The sequence below is a fragment of the Myxocyprinus asiaticus genome, chromosome 47, assembly GCF_019703515.2.
Source record: "Myxocyprinus asiaticus isolate MX2 ecotype Aquarium Trade chromosome 47, UBuf_Myxa_2, whole genome shotgun sequence".
In the NCBI taxonomy this organism is placed as follows: domain Eukaryota; kingdom Metazoa; phylum Chordata; class Actinopteri; order Cypriniformes; family Catostomidae; genus Myxocyprinus; species Myxocyprinus asiaticus.
This window is the reverse complement of record NC_059390.1, coordinates 6646288-6666483: the sequence shown is the minus strand read 5'-3', so window position 1 is coordinate 6666483 and position 20196 is coordinate 6646288. Positions and strand designations below refer to the sequence as shown.

The 20196-nt window shown below is 37.5% G+C and overlaps 1 long non-coding RNA gene across 1 annotated transcript; it reads left to right on the top strand.

Moving 5' to 3' along the window:
- The first annotated feature begins 236 nt into the window (after nt 1-236).
- Nucleotides 237-19539, top strand: LOC127436681 (uncharacterized). Its single transcript, XR_007896448.1, has 3 exons — nt 237-364; nt 6589-6680; nt 18375-19539. It is a non-coding gene; the product is annotated as an uncharacterized LOC127436681 (long non-coding RNA).
- The last annotated feature ends 657 nt before the right edge of the window (nt 19540-20196 follow it).

The window sequence follows — 20196 nt, the reverse complement described above, 5'->3', positions numbered from 1 at the left end:
TTTGGAATAACATGAGGGTAAATAAAATATGACATCATTTTTTTCATTTTCGGGTGAACTATGCCTATAAAATTCAAACAATACAATCACTCAGGTTTGAAAAATAATGATTACTTTTACAAGTCCCTATAGCTTTGGCTTTTGCAGAAATGATTAATCTCTCACAGCTGGTGAAGAGCTTTGTATTTGCAGAGAGAGAGAGAGAGAGAGAGAAAATATAATCGAAAGGATTGTGAGGAGTTTGGAAGGGTGAAAAAAATGTCTCCGGAGACATCGTCCAGGGAGGGCAGGTAGTGTTGGTCTGATGGTGAGCAGAGAAGAGGACAACCCTGACCTCTCACAACATAGCTGAGCTTCACCTCAGGTCAGTTCTGCTGCATGCATCTCACGTTGGCAGGTTGCTACCGCAGTGTGGCTGTCTCACTCTCTCTTTCTCTCGAATTCTCTCTTTCTTTCCTAAGGCCTACTGCTCATGAAGGGAAATGTTATTTAGCTGACCACTATTTTGTATGTTCACTGAATGTAACGGTGCCCTTGGAAGACTGCCAGATCTGCTGCAGAGTGCTGTCTCTCTTTCTCTTTCTCTCATATATATGTATATATTTATATACATGACTTGCCGTTAACCTTTCAGAACAAGAGAGCTGATTTGTGACATTGCCAGTAAGCAACTGGCATATCCAAAAAGTACCAAGGAGTCGATTCGAACATCCCCAAAATGCTAATAATATTTGAAATGCATCATATCTTCTTGTGTTATGTAAATGGAGTTCCTAATAGAAGTTCAGGAGGAGCATGTTAATCTGAGCTGTCAATGACAACACAAGAATATACAGAGGCTCCCAAAAGCACTAAAGCCCCAATTAAATATATATGGATGTCATTGCATTAGATGATAAAACAGCATTTATTTTAAAGTAAGGTCGCACAAGATCACATTTCAAACAAGACATTTAATAAAAAGCTAATGAGAAAATGTCTAGCATAATTTGTATATCCAGCCTAGCAAGTGCTTTTTGTCAAAAACATGGAAGATGCCAGGTTCATTCATGCATTTTTCTTGGAGAACTCTTATTTTGACACTGTAACACATGCTAGCCAAGTGGCTGACGATGATGGAAATTTGTCAAATACATGCCATTTTCTATGTGTAAAAATGTACTGTAAGCATCAAATACTGATGTATAATATATATGACTAGAACAGCAAGCGATAATATGGGAGCTTCATTTAGAAAAATGAATAAAACCATCATTCAGTATTTAAACTGTACTCTCCTCCACCATACTGAATGTTCACGCCTCCTCCCAACTCGGAAACTCGGGAATCAAATATTATCTCAGAGTATCTCAGTCGTAATTACGACTTAAGAGGGTATTCATGTGCAGCTTCTGAGTAGGAAACTCGTAATTATGATAATTCCGAAAGCACTTGAAGAGCATTAGCCTTAGCAAGACAAAGGAGTTTTTTAAACGTGTTGAAAATGTCATTTCCATCATCATTTCTACCACAAAATTCTATTAAACACAATAAAGAATTTTAGATGTGGTGGAAACGACATTGTGGTGGGAATTTTTATGACAAATCTCCTGTGATGCATGTACACACACTGTTGGACACTGTGCTTTGGACATTGACAAATTAGAAGAACTAGTGATAGTGTGAAAAATGTTTTAATAAGACTTTACTTTAGAGGTCCACAATGCTAAAGTCCCTGAAGTTGAAGAAACACCCACATCCTGTATATATCCTGTATTGTGACAGCCATGTCTTGTTTAAATGTATATATCATAACATCTTTTTTTTTTTTTAATGCCTATTTAAATTGTAATGAGCAAAGTTCACATCAGATACAGGCTTAATCATCTACATTACCCTGGCAACACATAAGCATGCGTGGGTGACATAATCCTGGAAGGTTCCGCCATGTAAATGTGCTTTAATGGTCTTAAACTGGGTTTGTTTTTGAAAACAAATATTCTGAGCAATAATTTAGGCTTCAAAGGACCCCGACCTATTTCTAAATTTGGACACACTCAAGAGAACGCAAGTCAATCTGTGCACAAATCAGTGCATGTGTGATTGTTCTCTGCACTGATTATAATGTACTGAGCAGTACATTATTCTGCTAGTTTCTGGCATAACAAACAATAAGATTACTCTCCTAAGAAAAGCATGTGTGTACTCAATTCATTTTCTTTGTAGCCATGTGTCATTTCACAAAACCTGTCCTTGTGAGCAGACAGATCAGAACAGTTGAATCGCATGCGCTGCGTTGTTGGCCACAGTGTGAATCATTCTTACAATTACCACTTTATTAATAATGGCAATTTATGTTTAATATGATAAATATATGATACATTTTTGGTCTGGTGTTGATGGGTTTTTGAGCCTTGCTGATGGGAGGACATCAGACAAAAAAATGTTGGGAGTACTTTTCTATATACCACCAATCTTACACCACACATCAGCCTCTGTGACACCCACAAACTGAATCTCACCCCCATCTCACCCAATCAGATATGAAACCACAGCAGTGAAAAGACTTATAGAAGAGATAGAGAAACATCTGAATGTTAATCAGTATGAAGATGATTTCTGTGGAAGCGCTGAAATTGAATTTGTTCATTTTAATTGGATGTATGGATGGCAGCTCACATTTCCAAAACAAACACATGGAATTGAGCTTTGCTGTTTCTAAGAGAGTGCAATGAGTCCTATCGCACATCAACAAATGGAAAGTGCAATGAGGAAAAGCTGTAAAATCATTTCTGTATTTATACTGAATTACTCACCCTCAACTATAATGAGTTATCCAACACAACCACATTTTACTTTGAAAGCTTGCCCCAAATCAAGAACCCATCAAATATGAAATATTACACACACACACACACACACACACAAAGCAGTATGAAAAAGAAAAACTCCTTTCTATCAAGGTTTGGTTTGTGCCTTATGCCATCCCAGATGTGTATGACTTTCTATCATCTGCTGAACACAAATGAAGATTTTTAGAAGAATTTTCAGCTCTTTTGGTCCATACAATGCAAGTGAATGGGTGCCAAAATTTTGAAGCTCCAAAAAAAAAAAAAAAAATAATCACATAAATCAGCATAAATTTAATCCATATGACTCCAGTGGTTTAATCCATATGTTCAGAAGTGAAATGATAGGTGTGCATGAGAAACAGATCAATATTTAAGTCCTTTTTACTATAAATTCTCCTCCCTGCTCAGTCAGTCTACACTTTGACTTTCACATTTTTTTTCTTGTGTTTTTGGTGATTCACATTCTTCATGCATATCGCACATACTGTGCAGGGAGAAAAATTTCAAGCAAAAACATTGATCAGTTTCACACACACACACACACCTATCATATCACTTCTGAAGATATGTATTAAAACACTGGTGTCATATGGATTATTTTTATGTTGACTTATGTGATTTTTGGAGCATCACAATTTTGGCACCCATTCACTTGCATTGTATGGACCTTCTTCTAAAAATCATAATTTGTGTTCTGCAGATGTAAGAAAGTCATTCACATCTGGGATTGCATGAGGGTGAGTAAATGATGAGAGAATTTTCATTTTTGGGTGAACTATTCCATTAAATTACACACAAATTGTAAAAGTTTAGCCACAAGACGTTAATGTTTAAAAAAAAAAAAGAAGGAAAAAAAAAGAAACGAGGGACAAGTCAAAACTATTTTTGTGGTAATCAACATTATGCCACAAATGCTGTTGATTGAGTTGAACTTGCATTGAACATGCTATTCTTTTCACCTATGGCACAAACTGTCTGTCTATCGATCACAGCCTTGTTTTCATTTACGTCAAATTAAATATGCAGACTACCCTGACTTAAATCCATGGACATTACAGTAAAGTTCTTTTCCTGCACTGCATTGTAATTAGCTTTTTTGCTTTCTTTTGCATAGCTCCCAGCATAGCTGAACTCCAACACAGCATTTGGTTAGCTCAGTTTGCTGGTGTTGCAACGGCAATACTACCAGTTAGCAAAGAAGTGAAAACAAAACCATATGACCTCAATCCATGCACATGCATGCAGCATATACACAATATTTATGTGCATTATACATGTGTGGCACAAAAATGACAAAATGGCATTGAGGTTCTGTAGGCGGAGAATCAGCGCCTCCTCGAATTGTAGTTATACTTATCTCACTCAACAGGCTGCGGAGAGTGTGGCAAGCTTTTGTCTCGGCCCACATCCTCGTCTTTCTTACCCTCACCCTCTTCTTCCCCTTCAACAGCTGTCTAAACCCCAGCAACCCCCATTCTCTTCATTACCCACTCATGGCAACATTTGCATGGCCAATTAGCACTCTGAAATCCCAATAAAGACAACAGGCTTGCCGCTCAAGAGCTGACAGCCCAAAAGAAAACAACACATGCTGAAACAAAGTGGTGTCGACTCTGGATACTTGAGCTCCATAATCAACATGCTGAGAATTGGCTTTGTAACTGCAGGATAACCGTACAGCATTGTCAGAACAAATGTTCTATCTGGGAATTTGGTGATAGCCGTGCATATTCCGTGCACATTTGCCTGCAGACTCTCTTGATGCATGCCAACACACACTGGTCAGCTCTTTGAAGGATTTACTCTGCCAACTAAATCTTTTTTAACAGACATCTGGCACAGATTAGATTTGGCATCAAGTTTGGGCCACTTTTAAATATAATAATAACTTTTAAATAGTTTTAAATATCTTTATCTATCTTATAACAAGAGCAATTCATATTACAGTATATTTAGTTGATTATTGAAGAAATATTGAAGTTCCTGGCATCTGCATGTCAAATTACCTATTACAATAACCCTTCATCATAGTCATGCTACCTATTTTATTTAGTTATGAGTTGTATGGGAAGCCAAACACTCTAAAGAAGAGATGAAACTGGATCGCACAGTGCACACCAGTACCTGTGCAAACACACTGGACCGCACCAAGTGAATCCATTTAGTCCCATTAGAATCCATTTAAAAAATGCTGGATGGAAACACCAAGATGCAAATAAAGTTTCCAAAATGCGCTTAAAAAGCTCTTGCTTAAGGTGTGCAACGAATGCACATAAAACATTTTTAAAAAATCATGCGACTTTGCCTCAACAAGCCTTGTGAATACAAAATTCACTCTTAGAATATCATCTATATCAAAACATAGTATCTCAAATCTGCTCTGGTTATTCTGAAATGCCTGAGCCAAAGCCTGTCATCAAAATGATTGGCTACTATTACCTCTCAGAACACGCTTTCGCTCCCAGACATAAAGGCAATGTTCAAGCATGCTGAAGCTAGCATTTGTCTGGGTACTCTAAACCGCAAGTCATTTCTTATATTTAGTAAAAGAGCCAAATTGGCTTCAAATTCCATTTTCTATTTTGCACCAATTTCCCAAGAAGTGACGATTTTGTTCTCTAAACACATGGGACGGAAACACTGCTTGATTCGCAATTTTATTTTTCTGAATTATTTAGCATACATTAAATTCAATAGTTGGACACATAGCTGATGATAGACTTGACAGGTTCTAAACTTAACAATTGCCTAATGCAAGTAAAAACTTATTTACAAAATAAAATACTGCAAATACAGTTTAATGACTAGTAAAAAAATATTTATGGCCAATAGATTTTCTCAATTCGCCAGCCATTAGCAGTTGAGAGAAAGAGTATTTATTTATTCTGACCCTGCGAGTTAACTCTTTCTACGTTTTGTTCAGTATGTTTACTGAGATGGAAAGTAGAATGTTACACAGTGGAAAGACAAATAGACGAGCCAATGAACCGCTGCAAATGATTTTTCAACACAAATTTGTACATTGATTCCCTGAGGTTGTGGAACAACAGAGCAGGTTTAATTAGCAAGATGCCCTAGAATGGGAGCTCACCTGGAGAGGACCACTTTTCCACATTTTCACTTTTACGCTCTTTCTCTCTCTTTCTTATCTCAGTCTGTCAGAGAGGCCCAGTAATCACTTCATCTGTTATCAGTCATTGCCACTGTTTCCTGCCATCCCATAATGCTTGGCTCTCGCTTGAAAGTCTCTTCGATCTTCAGCCCTGGGTTATCAGCAGTTTGTGAGGGAGCACAGCTTGCCACTCTGAATATTCAGTGTTATGCACTCAGAGGGGAATTCACTAAGAAGGAAAAGTCTGTGTTGTTGGTCCTTCTTGTCCTGCAGTACTCCCGACTCCCCACAACTCCGGTCATGGCGCCTGTACTAATGAGCTGATGAGATGAATCAGGTGTGTTAGATTAGGGAGACATTCAAAATGTGTAGTGTTCAGTGTTGGGGTGAGTTACTCAAAGTAATCCATTACAGATTACTAAATATTTAACTAAATTTGTAAATAAATAATATATTTACCACATAGATAACATTATTTTAGAAATATAAACACAAAGCTATTGGAATATAATGTAATTGAAAGTCAGTAATCTCATTACAAGAATTTAAAATGTAATATGTTACACTAATTTTTGAGGAAAAGGTAATTAGATTAAGCAACCTAGTCTCATAGAATGAACATTACTATAACTATGTTTTTTGCAGGGACCACCGGAGCAGGGAGCAGTCTTATTCTCCTCGTCTTCCTCCTAGATCCCGCTGCCTTTGACGTGAGAGCGCTGGGTGGAACAATGGAGGTAATGCTTTATTCCATGGTGTAAGGAGGGAAACTAAGCCTTAGCGCAAAGTCAGTGTATTCAAATAAGGACATTTTACACCTGCCTCCTGGCAGACAAGACTTGATCGGCTCATTGAGGCTAAAACAAAAAATGTCCTTAATTTCAACGTTTCCCTAATTCACCATACTGTCTAAGACCCAAAACTCTGCCATGTAGGCCTATTTCTCGACAAAATCGGTGCTCCGCTGGAGAGATAGAAGTTATATGGCTGCTAGATCCATGGTGAGGACAGTTCTTCTGTAATGTATGGAGTCTGGAGAAGTGAAAATGAGAAGTTATGTGCAGCTTTAATGGAAACTCAAACAAAACACAGGAAATCAACACTAAACCAAACCAACACTACAGCCTACAAAGGACAAGAACTGACTAAAACACAGAGGGACTAACAAGACTAGTAACAAGACACATCTGGGAAACAATCAGGGAGGGAACCAGGAACAAAGACAAACTAGGACAATACACAAGAATTTCAAAAGAAAAAGTCACACCTCTCGAGACCCCCAAAGGCTGCTAGGGGAAAGTCCTATACATTACAAGCACATTTTGATGCAAAAATATCTGATGGGACATTGTGCTTGTCAGTAATTTGGCAGAATGGGGTCGATTTCAGGAGACCAGAACATTCAGTAGCAATATGTCAATTTGATGCGTGAATGTGTTGTTAGATTACAATAACTGATTACTTTGTAATCGCATTACCCCTACACTGGTAATGTTATGAGTACTCTGTACTTACACTGCACGTAAGTGATTATAGAAATCAGCAAACAACGTAAACTGTCCAAAAATCTGTGCTGGATGTGATTTTTAGGCCAAAACATTATTTGCCTGTTGTCTTATTTGTTCTCGCTTTAATTGCTCCAATTCCAGATCATGACTCAGTCACAATCAAGCATAACAGCAAGCTGCCCGCTACTATATTTGCTCTGTCTCGAACTCATACCGTTAAGTAGGTCACATCTTTACATCTCTGGCCTGCTTTGCGAGTTGGACCCACGGTAATCAGGACAAAAGGAGGGCGAAATCTGAACATGTGTGGAGCTGACTCTTAAGTGAGAACTCCACAGATTAATGCGGTCTTTTCAAATTTTGGCCTGCCTGACTTCGAGCTTGAACCGGACTGATGCCACACTCTGGCACTTATTTCATTTTGTATTTTTAGTTTTTAAAAGGGATGCAACCATCCATTAAAAAATGGACCATTATGTTGTTTCAAACCCCAATGACTTACTTTCTTTAGTGGAACACAAAAATAATGTTAGGCAGCATGTTAGTCTGTCACCATTCATTTTCATTACATCTTTATTTCCAAACATTGAAAATAGAAGGGTGACTGAGGCTGCCATTCCTACCTAACATCTCCTTTTTTGTGTTTTTGAACTGTCACTTTAATGGTGCATAAATAGTCTGTTTCATCCTCTGATAATGTCTCTGTTTTTGTCTTTGTAACAGTTTCTTAACGATAAAATCCTTAGGCCAAACAGTGCATTCAACACATCTTCATAAATCTGAAAAAGCAAAAAGAAAAAGTTTGCAAAGTGAGCTTTGCACCATGCCCAGGGGCCGATCACTAAAATGTATTTTGCAGAGAGATCATCGCAATATAGAGAGAGAGTTAAACATAAATGTCTGCAAAGGAAGCAGCACTTTTATAACTTTGCAGCAGCATTAAATGAGGCATGTCGATGGCTTTGTGCCTAGAGTGATAAAAGTGAATTTTATTTTATTTTTGCTGCCAGGCCTCAATAGCACAGGTACTCACGGCACTTCGCTTGATGGGCCCTGTCCATTTCCAACTCTCTTTTGCTCTAGTGGAGGCGACGAGGCAAAGATTGTGCTGGAATATCTGAATGTGCCTTGAAGTATACAGTATGTGCCCTTAATCAAGCCCATGGAAATGTTCACTTTACTCAACAGTGTAAGGTCACTCTCGACGACAAGGAGGGAGGGGAGGTTGTCCTGCTCTTCCAGCTCAAATTTACAGATTACGTCCTCCCTTTACATTTCAGCCCCCTCAGGTCTCGACAAGAAGCATCCCCCGTGCATTCCGCACGATGAACCGTTCTTTGGACGAGAGAAAGACCATGCACAAAACACATGCTTAATCACAGCATATCTCATCAGCTGACTGTGACTGTGATTTTTTTTTTTTTTTTTTTAAACCTTGAAGGGTTGCTATGGTGACAGTCGGCCATGTTGGCCTTGATGTTTTCACAGTCCCCTCTAATTACGCTCAGTGGTTTGAAATGACTCTTTCAGTAAGGTGTGCAAATGCTTTTGACAACACAGACCACTGAAAGAGAAACTGTGAAGGCAGCATTTGCACCATGAAAACATGAGGACAACTTCTTTAATCCTGAAACGTGGCTTATTTATAATTCATCTGTAGCATTCGTATTTCAGCATGTTGATTAATTCTGTTAAATTCATTTAGTAGAATCCTCCAAGCTCTTGTATGTGTCCTAACTACATACAATGTGATAAAGCAACATTTTGTAGGTTGTTTGGTTTCTGTTTCAGTGATGTTGTGCTGGGTAGTCCCACCCATGTAAAATCTCATTGGTCCAAAATTCAAATCCTCATAGATGTGTGTTAAATTCAACATGAAACAACATTCAAAACCCATTTTACTTCCATAATCTGATGTCTTTGAGAGTGAAAGAGAATATTCAATGAGAAAAAAATTTGGGTGGTACATGATGTTAACCATCAGGATCTGGTTGGTTCGTGAAAAGTGGGCGTTACATACCAAAATGGAGCCTGGTGTTTGGAGGTGAGGGGATGAAAAATAAGGGTGCCTGATGAAATCAGCCAACACAGTTTCATGACAACTCGCAGTAATTCGTACAAGATGGTGAAATTGTACGACTTTTCTTCAAAGACACCAACGAATTAACAAACAGAATATTAAATTGATACAATACCAAATCAATACAATACAGGATTCAAATTTGAGCTAGCCTCCTACAACACTTTGTTAGGTTTAGGGTTTGGGTAAAGGTTTAGACTTCATGGGTAGGTTTAGGTTTGGGGTTAAGCTTAAGAGAAGTCGTAATAACATTGTGTGTTGATTTGTTTATTTTGTTCAATGGGAGTAGAAGTCATACCTTTTTTAAAAACCAACTCGTATGATTTCTGACAATTTCATCATCTCGTACTATTATTACGACTTATGATGAGACCAGGTTGCATCAGCCGAAAAGGAAAGTCGGTTCAGGGGCAGCGCAAGTTAATACATTTTGCTGAAAGATCACGAAGACCAACATTTTGTCTTTGGTGTAACATGCACCAATGAATCATGTAAAATAGGACCAAGAACGTGTATTTAAAAGTAATTATGGACAGTATGGAAAGTACATTATTATACCTGTTATCAAGATTAACTCACATTAACTCCCCCTGAAACGTCATACCATGACAGTTATTTGTATGATTAAGGCCACTGTAACAGTTCAAGGTCGGACAAGGAGGAGGCGGGAACTGGCTGAACAGTCAATATAAAAGTTTAATGAAAAACTTAAGATAAAACAAACATAAACACAGACACACATGCAGCGTGGTGGTGTGCGTCTCTCTCTCTCCCGAACTGGCGTTTCTGGCTCCCCCTTATCTCGCTCTCCCGCTGATCTGCTGATTCAGCGCCGGCCGTGCTCCATCACGGCCCGGCCACACCCTCCTCCTTGTCACAGCCACGTTAACACTAATACGTTTTCATTGGAAAACACTTTAATTTTGCTATGTTTACACCTTTCATCCACACTAGAACAGCGTTTTCCTCATCCGAAAATAGAGCTTTTCGAAAGCTTTTCGCTATCCATTACCGCATAATTTGGGAAACTATAATGTTTGGAAATTGAAAAGGGAGTGCATGGCTACATCATTGGAAACACACAGCTGTGTGATGCATAATCAAAACATATCTTTCTGTGAGGCAAAGCAATGCAAACACTTTCTGACAGTATCGCACGGAGAGACTGTGGAAAAAAGCCCCCTAAGGCAATCAGTTTATTTTTAACTCGTCTCTCCCTCATCTTACCGTCTGCAAAAAATGCTCCTGGCTCTCCATTAGTGCAGTCACGTGCCGTCAGCAATGCACGGACCGGCGGATGGCAACAAGTGGCTAAGAGTCCCCTCTTGGTTTAACAAAATAACAGCTAGCTCCACATGAAGGGTAACTGGTTTTAGATGGGCAGTGTTGGTTTTCTACTTACACTAGCTGGATAAGGTGACCAGCTAAAACCAGCTTTAAAGTCCCCAGTACACCTTACACTAAATAAGTTTCATAAATAAGTTTTAACTAGTAATTTTAGCTGGCTATTTGGATTGTTTTTAGCAGGGTCAGGTTTGAGGCTTTTCAGAGGAAAATGTTGTTGCAAAATTTTGCATTTCAAACAAGTTGTACTGACCACTTTTATGATGCTTTTATGGTGTGTGTGTGTGTGTGTGTGTGTGTTGCTATTTTGGAGCTTGGCAGCTACAGTCCCCATTCACTTTGATTAATGGAAAAGAATGGTCAAAAAGCAACTTTTGTGTTCCACGGAAGAAAGCATGTATTTGGGTTTGGAACAACATAAGGGTGATTAAATTATGATTTTTTTATTTATTTATTTTCATTTTATGGGTGAACTATCCATCTTATGTGCCCAAGCTGTTTCTGCCTTATTGCAAATTCACTGACTTAATGGAGATAATAATGTTTGCAGTGTATTTCATTCTACTTTGTCTCAGAAGTTTCTACTAAAATCCCTAAAGAGAAATAAATGACACAAATGAGACTATTGTTATATATTGACATTTAAAATCAATGTGAATAACATAGATATGATATTTTGGTCTTGTAAGAATTTGATGAGAAATGTTTGAGTGTAAGTTGAGTATTTAAATCTCTGATTTTTAATTGCAGACAAATCTGTGCCCAGTTTGTGACACTGTTGATATCTCTTCTGAAACTCTGGAGGAGAGGCATGTATGCGATTACAAGGGTCTTACTCTCAGGAGAAAAATCTGTGAAGTAAAAGTCTTGATTTGCTCTCCATTTAACAATTGCTGTCAAGGAGAAACAATTGAGATATTAAAGCGATGTCATGTGATTTTTCTTTCTTACTGTTTTAATATTCTAACCAGAATATTTGTGGTAGGTAGGCCAGCCATCACATAAAATTTAAGGTGTAATCTGAAGTACATATGGTGATTAGTGACATGACAACAAAAAGACACACGTGTGTGTGTGTGTGTGTGTGTGTGTGTGTGTGTGTGTGTGTGATGTATGCTTTATTTTGGCATGTTGGTCCAGCCTCCAGGACACCCAGCTGTGTTGTGTTCCAGTTTTAAGAGGCAAAGAATACTCTCTTTAGAAAACAGAACATGCTGTCTTAGATGCAGAAGAGAAATGGACACCCATTGTCTTGCATTAATGCAGTTCAAAAACAGCTCAACGAAACTAAAGGAATAGTTCCCCCAAAAATGAAAATTCTGTCATCATTTACTCACCCTCATTTTACTAATGGTCCAAACCCATATGACTTTCTTTCTTCTGTGGAACACAAAAGATGATGAAAACACAGGCCACTCTTTTTTATAAAACAAAAGTGAATGGGGACTGTAGCTCTCCAAAAGCGGTCCAAACATTACTAAAAACTTGATCACATAAAATAAAAGTGGTCCATATAACTTGTGCGCTATATTCCAAGTCTTCTGAAGTCATACAATAGCTTTGTGTGAGGAACAAACTGAAGTTGTTATTCACTGATAATCTTCTGCTCCCCCACTGTGAAGGTTTAATCAAGTCAGTGAGTTGAATACAAGATGAATTAATCATTCAGACTGGTTTGTAAACTGGACCAATCAATTTATTAAAAGATCAGACTAAAAAAAAGCATTTTGTGACGATTCATGTATGCACCAAGCTAGGGCAGATGTCAAGATTTTCAGTAAATAACAGCTTAAATTTCTCACACAAAGTTATCGTATGGCTTCAGAAGACTTCAGAAACGTAGCACACAAGTAGTATGGACTACTTTTATGGTGCTTTTATATTATTGTAAAGCTTGACAGCCCCAGTCACCATTTATTTTCATTATATGGAAAAGAGTGGCAAAAATATTCTTTATAAAAATAACCTTTTGTGTTCTTTGTAAGAAAGAAAGTCATCATGGTTTGGAACAGCATGAGATTTATGAGTAAATAATAATCACATTTTCATTTTTGGGGTAAACTATCCCTTTAATCATCTTCAGTTTATATTCTAAGTGCATGGTGACCCTGATAGTGTGCTGCATAAAAACTCCCACCCCATGAGAGAATCACGTTTTGCTATGACAGTCATGATCTACAGTGTGCTAAACGTGTGCAAATGACTGTGCCTACATGTGAAGCCATGAGTGCCTTTTTTACGATTAATTCTCAGAGCAATCAAGCATATCAAGCGTGGTGACTATTCTGCCTTTACAACTTTAATGAAGCACAAAAGTGGCTTGGTCGTTTTTATCACCTTGAGTTTGTGTCAAGTATCCGTTTCTGTGTGTCAAACTGACTCACCAATCAGAAGAGGAGGTGGATTAATTCATTGCTGTTGCAGTGGGCGGACTATCACATCCTCTCTTTTCATCTGTGTGATTGTAACGATTCTTTTTAATGGGTCCTTAAGTGCAAACACACTTTTTAAGCAAACCTTTAACCTTTTAACCTTTCACAAAAAGATGGTTTTTGGGTTTAAAATAAAAAGAATTGACACTATAATGTTCAAAATTCAGACTAAAAGTATTTGAACATTCTCTGGTTGTGAAACGTTAGTGGAACATGTTTATTAATGCTTGGACAGAACTTCAGGGTAACTAATTTCATGCATCCACTAAAAATGCCTTGAGACTTGCTGATTAAATGAAGAATTCAACCAAAAATTTTTGGTGAAAAAATCCTTTAAATTAACTGGTTTTAAATGGTTTTGCTACAGTACATGGTTTACTAGAAGTCTGGAGAGCAACAGAAGACCATCTGATGATAAATTTTTTTTTTTTTTTAAACGTTGTTCGACCCTGAAACCTCCATATTCACTGTCACTGATAGGGCATTAAAAGGGATATGAACCCATCCACCCTCTTACACTCCATCTGTCCGATGTGCACTCAAACGACAGTGCTGGAATTTCACGAGCCAAACTGCTCTCTCAGCTTAATTGATCTGATGATTCCAGTTTGGAGCCAAGAGGAACAACTGTCTTTTTGCCTGGGATTCATTCTAAGGGTTTAATTCCATTCACTTCTAATCTCTGATTGGTGATAGTAATGATTTAGACAGGGAGATGCATGCATGTACCTCTGAATCTTATTCAAGCGTAAGATCACCAGTCAGTCTGAATAAACATCCACATATGAGATGTTATGTCTCTTCCTGAGAGGTGGATTTGTTGTCATGCAACAACCATAAACCCCTTTCAGCACTAGATCTCAATCAATCTTTGATTTATTTGATCTTACACTACAGTAAAGTGTACTACAACAGTAATTTTCTTAATCAATATTTTGTCTTGTTTTTCATTAAAATATCTCAACATCCTTCAAACAAGATCAATTATGTCCTAAAAGAATATATCCTATAATTAATCCTAAGAATATGGTTATTTTACTTACCCCACTGGCAAAGTAAATCCTGTTTTAAGCATAAATCTATCAAAATGTACTGGGATTTATTCTTAAAAAAAAAAAATAATAATAATAATAATAATAATTCCTATAGGGAATTATATTAATGACCTTTTCATGTAATAGGCTATAATAATTACTGAAAGGGGGAAAAAAAACTAAAGATGTTATTTTCTAAAAACAGGTAGCCTATTAATGCTATTTTGCCTCTTAAGTAAATATATCTTATTTTAAGGATGTTTATATATTTTTATATATGTAATATTTTGTATGATTTTTTGACGATACTCTGAAAGCATAAGGAGTTGTTCACACCGAACTTGTGCTTGCGCTTAACGCAGATGTTTTGAGACACGTTTTTTAAATTTGAAGTTCTTTTATTCAGCATATAAAAACGCTGCACTTTTGCATAAGATGCTGAAAAATACAGTAAGACTCACGCAAGGTAGAAGAGGTCTGTATAGTGGATGTTAACATAGAAAAACAGCGCAGACGATTGCAAAAACGCGTTAGGTTTGAACAGCTCTTAAGGCCGAAACATACCTTGAACTATCCATACACCCCTACTATATAGAATGCCAAAAAAGTATGCCAATTGAGTAGTATGTCCGAATCCTCAAAATATTTATAGAAGAGTAATACCCGGATGACCTTCTAATTCGCAGCGTGATTCTGAAGTGCGAATCGATGAATGGACACTGTACTTTCCCACAATGCCTCGGGAGCTGAGGAAACCTCACGTTAAAACGCTGAATATTAAAAAATGGTGGAGAACTGCAAATCAGACGGCTCTTCTCAACTGTAAGTGGTATATAAACCAAGAAAGTTGGTCCTTGTGCTTAATGGTGCATGTTTAACAAAACCAGAGTAGATTATTTATGCGGTTAATGTTTTTGCATCATATATTTGCATCACAGGACAATGCCCACATTCCCGGATGAAGTACTTCCAGAATCTGATCATACTACTCACATGCATACCTAAAGTACGTCCTGTTTTACCGGCCGAGAAGTGCGTCCTTCATCAAAAACAGTACAAAACAGTACATACTCTGACAGTACACGATTTGAGACGTAGCATGCAAGTATGGGAACGCAGATGCGAGTGCTTGGCCAATGCATTGCCAACGTGTGGTCCAGTTCAACATGCTTAACCTGCGTTCTTGAGCTATCGTGGCGTTAACAAAATGCCCATTCACATTAATAGGCTTTTCCCTTTATTGGCCATGATGGCAGTATTATGCTCGTACAATAGCCTGCAGACCAGTCATGTAGCTTTAGCTTCAACAAACAAAATAATGTTGAATTGCAATTTCCTTGCTGTCAGTTCAATTAATGGATCCCAGCTTCATTTATCTAGCTCAGCAGTAGGCCTATTGAACAGGCCAGATTATTAAAAAGTCATTGTGGCTATACATGAATGTCTCTGGTAAAGTTATAAATTACGCCGGTAATAAATGATAAGACACGACCGGCAATGACACGGGTCAAAATTATGAAATGAACTGTTGATCAGCCATGATACGATGGTCTCCCTCCATAATGTTTGCTTTTGTTCAGAGTATAGCATTGTCTGAGAAATGTAAAGGCATCAACAATAAGTGTATATCTCATGTAAGCTAGAATAGAAATGACATTTGTTACTTCAAGTCAATAAAACATTTTTGGATCCTTCAGGGAAAATTTGCTGTGTATGCGACATGATTAATTCATACTAAATTTAATACTCAATTGTAATACAGCCGAACAGGCTAACTTAGGTGTTTGAATAATTTATTAAGAGACATACAGCAGTTTTACACACTGCCAGAATTTCCATGTATAACATTTCCTGACAAGGATGAAGAACTGTCTGACCTGCAACGTTTCCTGACGAGACGTCAAGCAGATGAAACATTCTCTCTTTCCTGTCGAGATTGATGATTTTTCTGCACAGGGTTATTGTGAGATGTGGCTTTAGCTTTCAATAGACATTAATCAACATACTACACACTCCTTTGTCTTGGTAATGTAAAGGGCTCGGACAACATCACAATGCTACTTGTATAAAACCTCTGTACTGTAAATCCTAATGTTGTAATTAACAATAAAAAAGGGTGGTCCTACTTAGACATTATTAAAAATGTCACAGATTTTGGAATTATAACTCAGAAATCTTTAAATATATTAAAATAAACGTCTTTGGCTTCAAAAGGTGTCAGATTAAGATTTTAATAACCCAAAAGTGTTAATAACTCAAAATGTACTCAAAGTGCACAATTGAGACTGTGAGTGTCAAAGAATGAAAACTTATGGTGACATGTAATAGTAGTTATTAAGAATGAACATTTTTAGCTCTTTTGAATATTGTTTTTTTTTTTTTTTTTTTTTTTTTTAAAGTGTTAACTCTAAAGAAATTGGATTCAAATCATTTCTCAAGTGCAGTTTTGTGTGTGCTAAGAATTTTCGGGATAATCAAGTATTTCCCAGTCATAATTTCCCTATTGAACATTCAATAATATGATTTTTGTATATACAGTATATATAATTTTGAGGTAATTCAATTGAAATTATTAAGTTAAAATAGTATTTTAATCACAAATCTGAGTTGTCAACTTGCAGTTAGTTAACTCTACTAGTTTACTTTTTGAGAAGACCACATTAGGTGAACTTGACGACCCGTGTTTTGAGAGACTGCATTAGTTTATTAATTTGAGGGAACAGGTTTCCACAAATGTCTGGAGTAAATTCAGTTTATTCCGGTTTACAGTGTGAATTGCGTTGTTTTTTTTTTTCTGTCCCTACCTTGTTTCCCAATTTCATCTGAAGCCTGACAGCTCCAGCATGCCTCTTGATTTAGGCTGTTATGTGGCTGCCTCTCCAAACAGTCTCTTTATGAGGCTCAGTACATCATATTGATTTCTGTGGGAGTGAGATTTGTATTGAGCCTGTGCTGCCGATGTTGTGCTTGTCAGATGAATATGGCCGTGAACAAGGGAAGGAAAGAGAGGGATGTTGGTGTGACTGATCTGAGTGAAATCAGAAACAGTAGACTGACTTTTCTTTGGGTAAAATTGGAGTGTGCTTAGACAAATTAGAAACACTGCCCCCAGTGGCCAAAGCGGTTACTTTTGTTGAACGTATGGGCACATTTGAGCTCCATTTTCCGGGAGAAATGCCCTTTCAAAAATCGAGAGTTCTGGCAAACTTGCTGCAGAAACTTTCCACAAACTTTCCACAAAGTTCCCACTCATTATTTACACATGCAAATGAGCTTTGCGGCAAAATCTACATTGTCACCAAAGGTTTGCTGTAGGTTCACCACTACCGGTGAAGAGCTGCAAACTTCTGGCAAACATTTGTGGTGAATTGCAAGCTCATTTGCATGTGAAAATAATGAGTGGGAAATTTGCAACAAGATTGTGGCAAGTTTGTCAGAACTCTAGATGTTTTGTAAGGGCGACGGAGGGGTGCCAATAGTGTTGGGTTTAGTCAAGCTCGAGTCAAGTCCGAGTTTTTAAACAGTCGAGTCCGCGTCGAGTCCGAGTCCAAAAGGGGCCAAGTCGGACTCAAATCCGAGTCCATAACAGGCTGAGTCCAAGTCAAGTCCGAATAAATCTGAATTAAAATTGTAACCGTAAACTCAACATCAATATTTTAAGCTTATTTTAACCTTCACAACTAAGAAAAACAATTTGTCAATATAAAGGCAAAAAACAAATTATTAGTATTCTGCAGAACAAATTTCAAAGTGGTTTCAGAATGAAAGCATATGCTTTAGGTGTATGAAGACACTTATTGTGTTCTGTTGACCTTTTCTATTATTTGTTGATTTTTCCCCTCAACTCAAACATACACCAAAGAAAGTGAAAGCTGAGTTAGTCATTACAATCAGAGATGTAAGCGCAGCGTAGTTCTAGCGGGAAGACTAGCAGCTATACATCATTGCACCATTAGCTAGGTAACTCCTAGCCAATCACATGTAAGCCAATGCTTTATAATTCTGCTCACAATCTATCACATTGCTGTTTCAGTGTGCTAACACGGCAACCTCCACCACCCCACCACCACCAGTCGAGTCCCGTCCTGCACGGGGCCAGGCTCCTCGCCTCTGCCTCCTATCTCCGGCAGGATATGACGGTTTGGAGTACCTTCCGAAATTCCTCGGACCACCAGATGGGGCTTATGCCAAAGAGAGACATTACATTTCTGTTTTATATTCATCAAATAAATGTCATCTTAAATTTCACTCAAGTCTGCGAGTCTTCCTGATAGAATTATTATTATTTCAAATTTTAATTTAGTTATTATTTCTACTTCATTTTCAATTTGTCCATTCAATTTAATTTAGTTTTATCTAAAATTATGGGTGAAATACATTTACTGTAATTAATTAAATACATTTAATAAATGGTAATATTAATTCTATTTGTTTCCCTGTCTCAACCTCGACTCCACTGCTACGTGTCTCTGAGTGATGACAACTAATAGCAGCCGGTGCCTGCCAGACATCACTTCAGTCTATTACAATGGACTTCAGAGGATGAACTGATGCCAACTCCAACCATAAGACATGAGATACTTCATATGCCATTGCCTGAACCTTGGATTTAGGATAGACCTCACCGAAATTACCGACCGGTTGAACTGCAAAGCACCTCACCGATCTCTGCCTGCATCACCTCAGTCTAATGATGGACTACACTCTTAAAATGGAATACATAGACTATCAATTAATTGCCAACAAAACCCTTCATCAGCCAGCTAACAAGGACAATGCATCTTTATGATCATCTGTTTTGAACACTGGCCCTTAACACTTACTTAGTTTAATAATTTTAAACCATGACTTGCACTATACATAAGTAATATTAGCATTATATTCATGATGCTAGCCAGAGGGGAACTGGCCCCCACAGTGAGCCTGGTTTCCCCCAAGGTTATTTTTCTCCATTAACCAACATCTTATGGAGTTTTGTGTTCCTTGCCACAGTTGCCTTCGGCTTGATCACTGGGGTTATAAATACAATTATTATTTAATTACTTATTTTTAATCACAATTCACATTTGTATTTTATCAAACTACACAATGACAAATCTAAGACATTACAGATATTACAGTTTAATTTTATTGTTAATGCCAGATCTTCTGTAAAGCTGCTTTGAACCAATGTGTGTTGTGAAAGGTGATATACAAATAAAAATGACTTGAATTGACTTAAAACATTTAATAATGCCCATAAAATTAAATACAACAACAGAAAACAAAAACAGAAAAGAAGAGATACCATTAAAAAAATATTTATATACTACAGTAATACACATCACACTTTTCAGTGCTCCTGCTGTGTCCAGGTGTAGCCAACATCCCTAAAGTCAAGATCAAATTTGTGACAAACTCACCTTGGGCTGATGTTTCTTTTCACATTATATTTAGTATGGATAATAGGTGAACAGAGACTTCTCCCCTCACTTGTGTTCTTCATTGTATTTTCTGACTTGTTTGCCATTGAAACGCAAGTGCCAGCTTTACAGGTAACACACAGAGGTTGTGCTACAAATATGTGATGGACAGAGTTGTGTAATTTCCATCATGGTCTATTTCATCCGTCATATTAGTGTAAATGTACCTGATATGTAGTAAATCTTATTTTGTCTCGATATAGTCAACATTTTCAGTTAGAAATGACTTTGCGTAGTAAGCGTGAGTCTGATAGAACATGTTCTATTTAATAATTTGCAGAGTTGGGGAACTTACTTTTTAAAGTGTACTTACAGTACGTTATTGATATTTCTGGATGAGAGCAGCAGAGCATGTCTGGAAAATGGGGATCTCTTTCCCGCACACACATACAG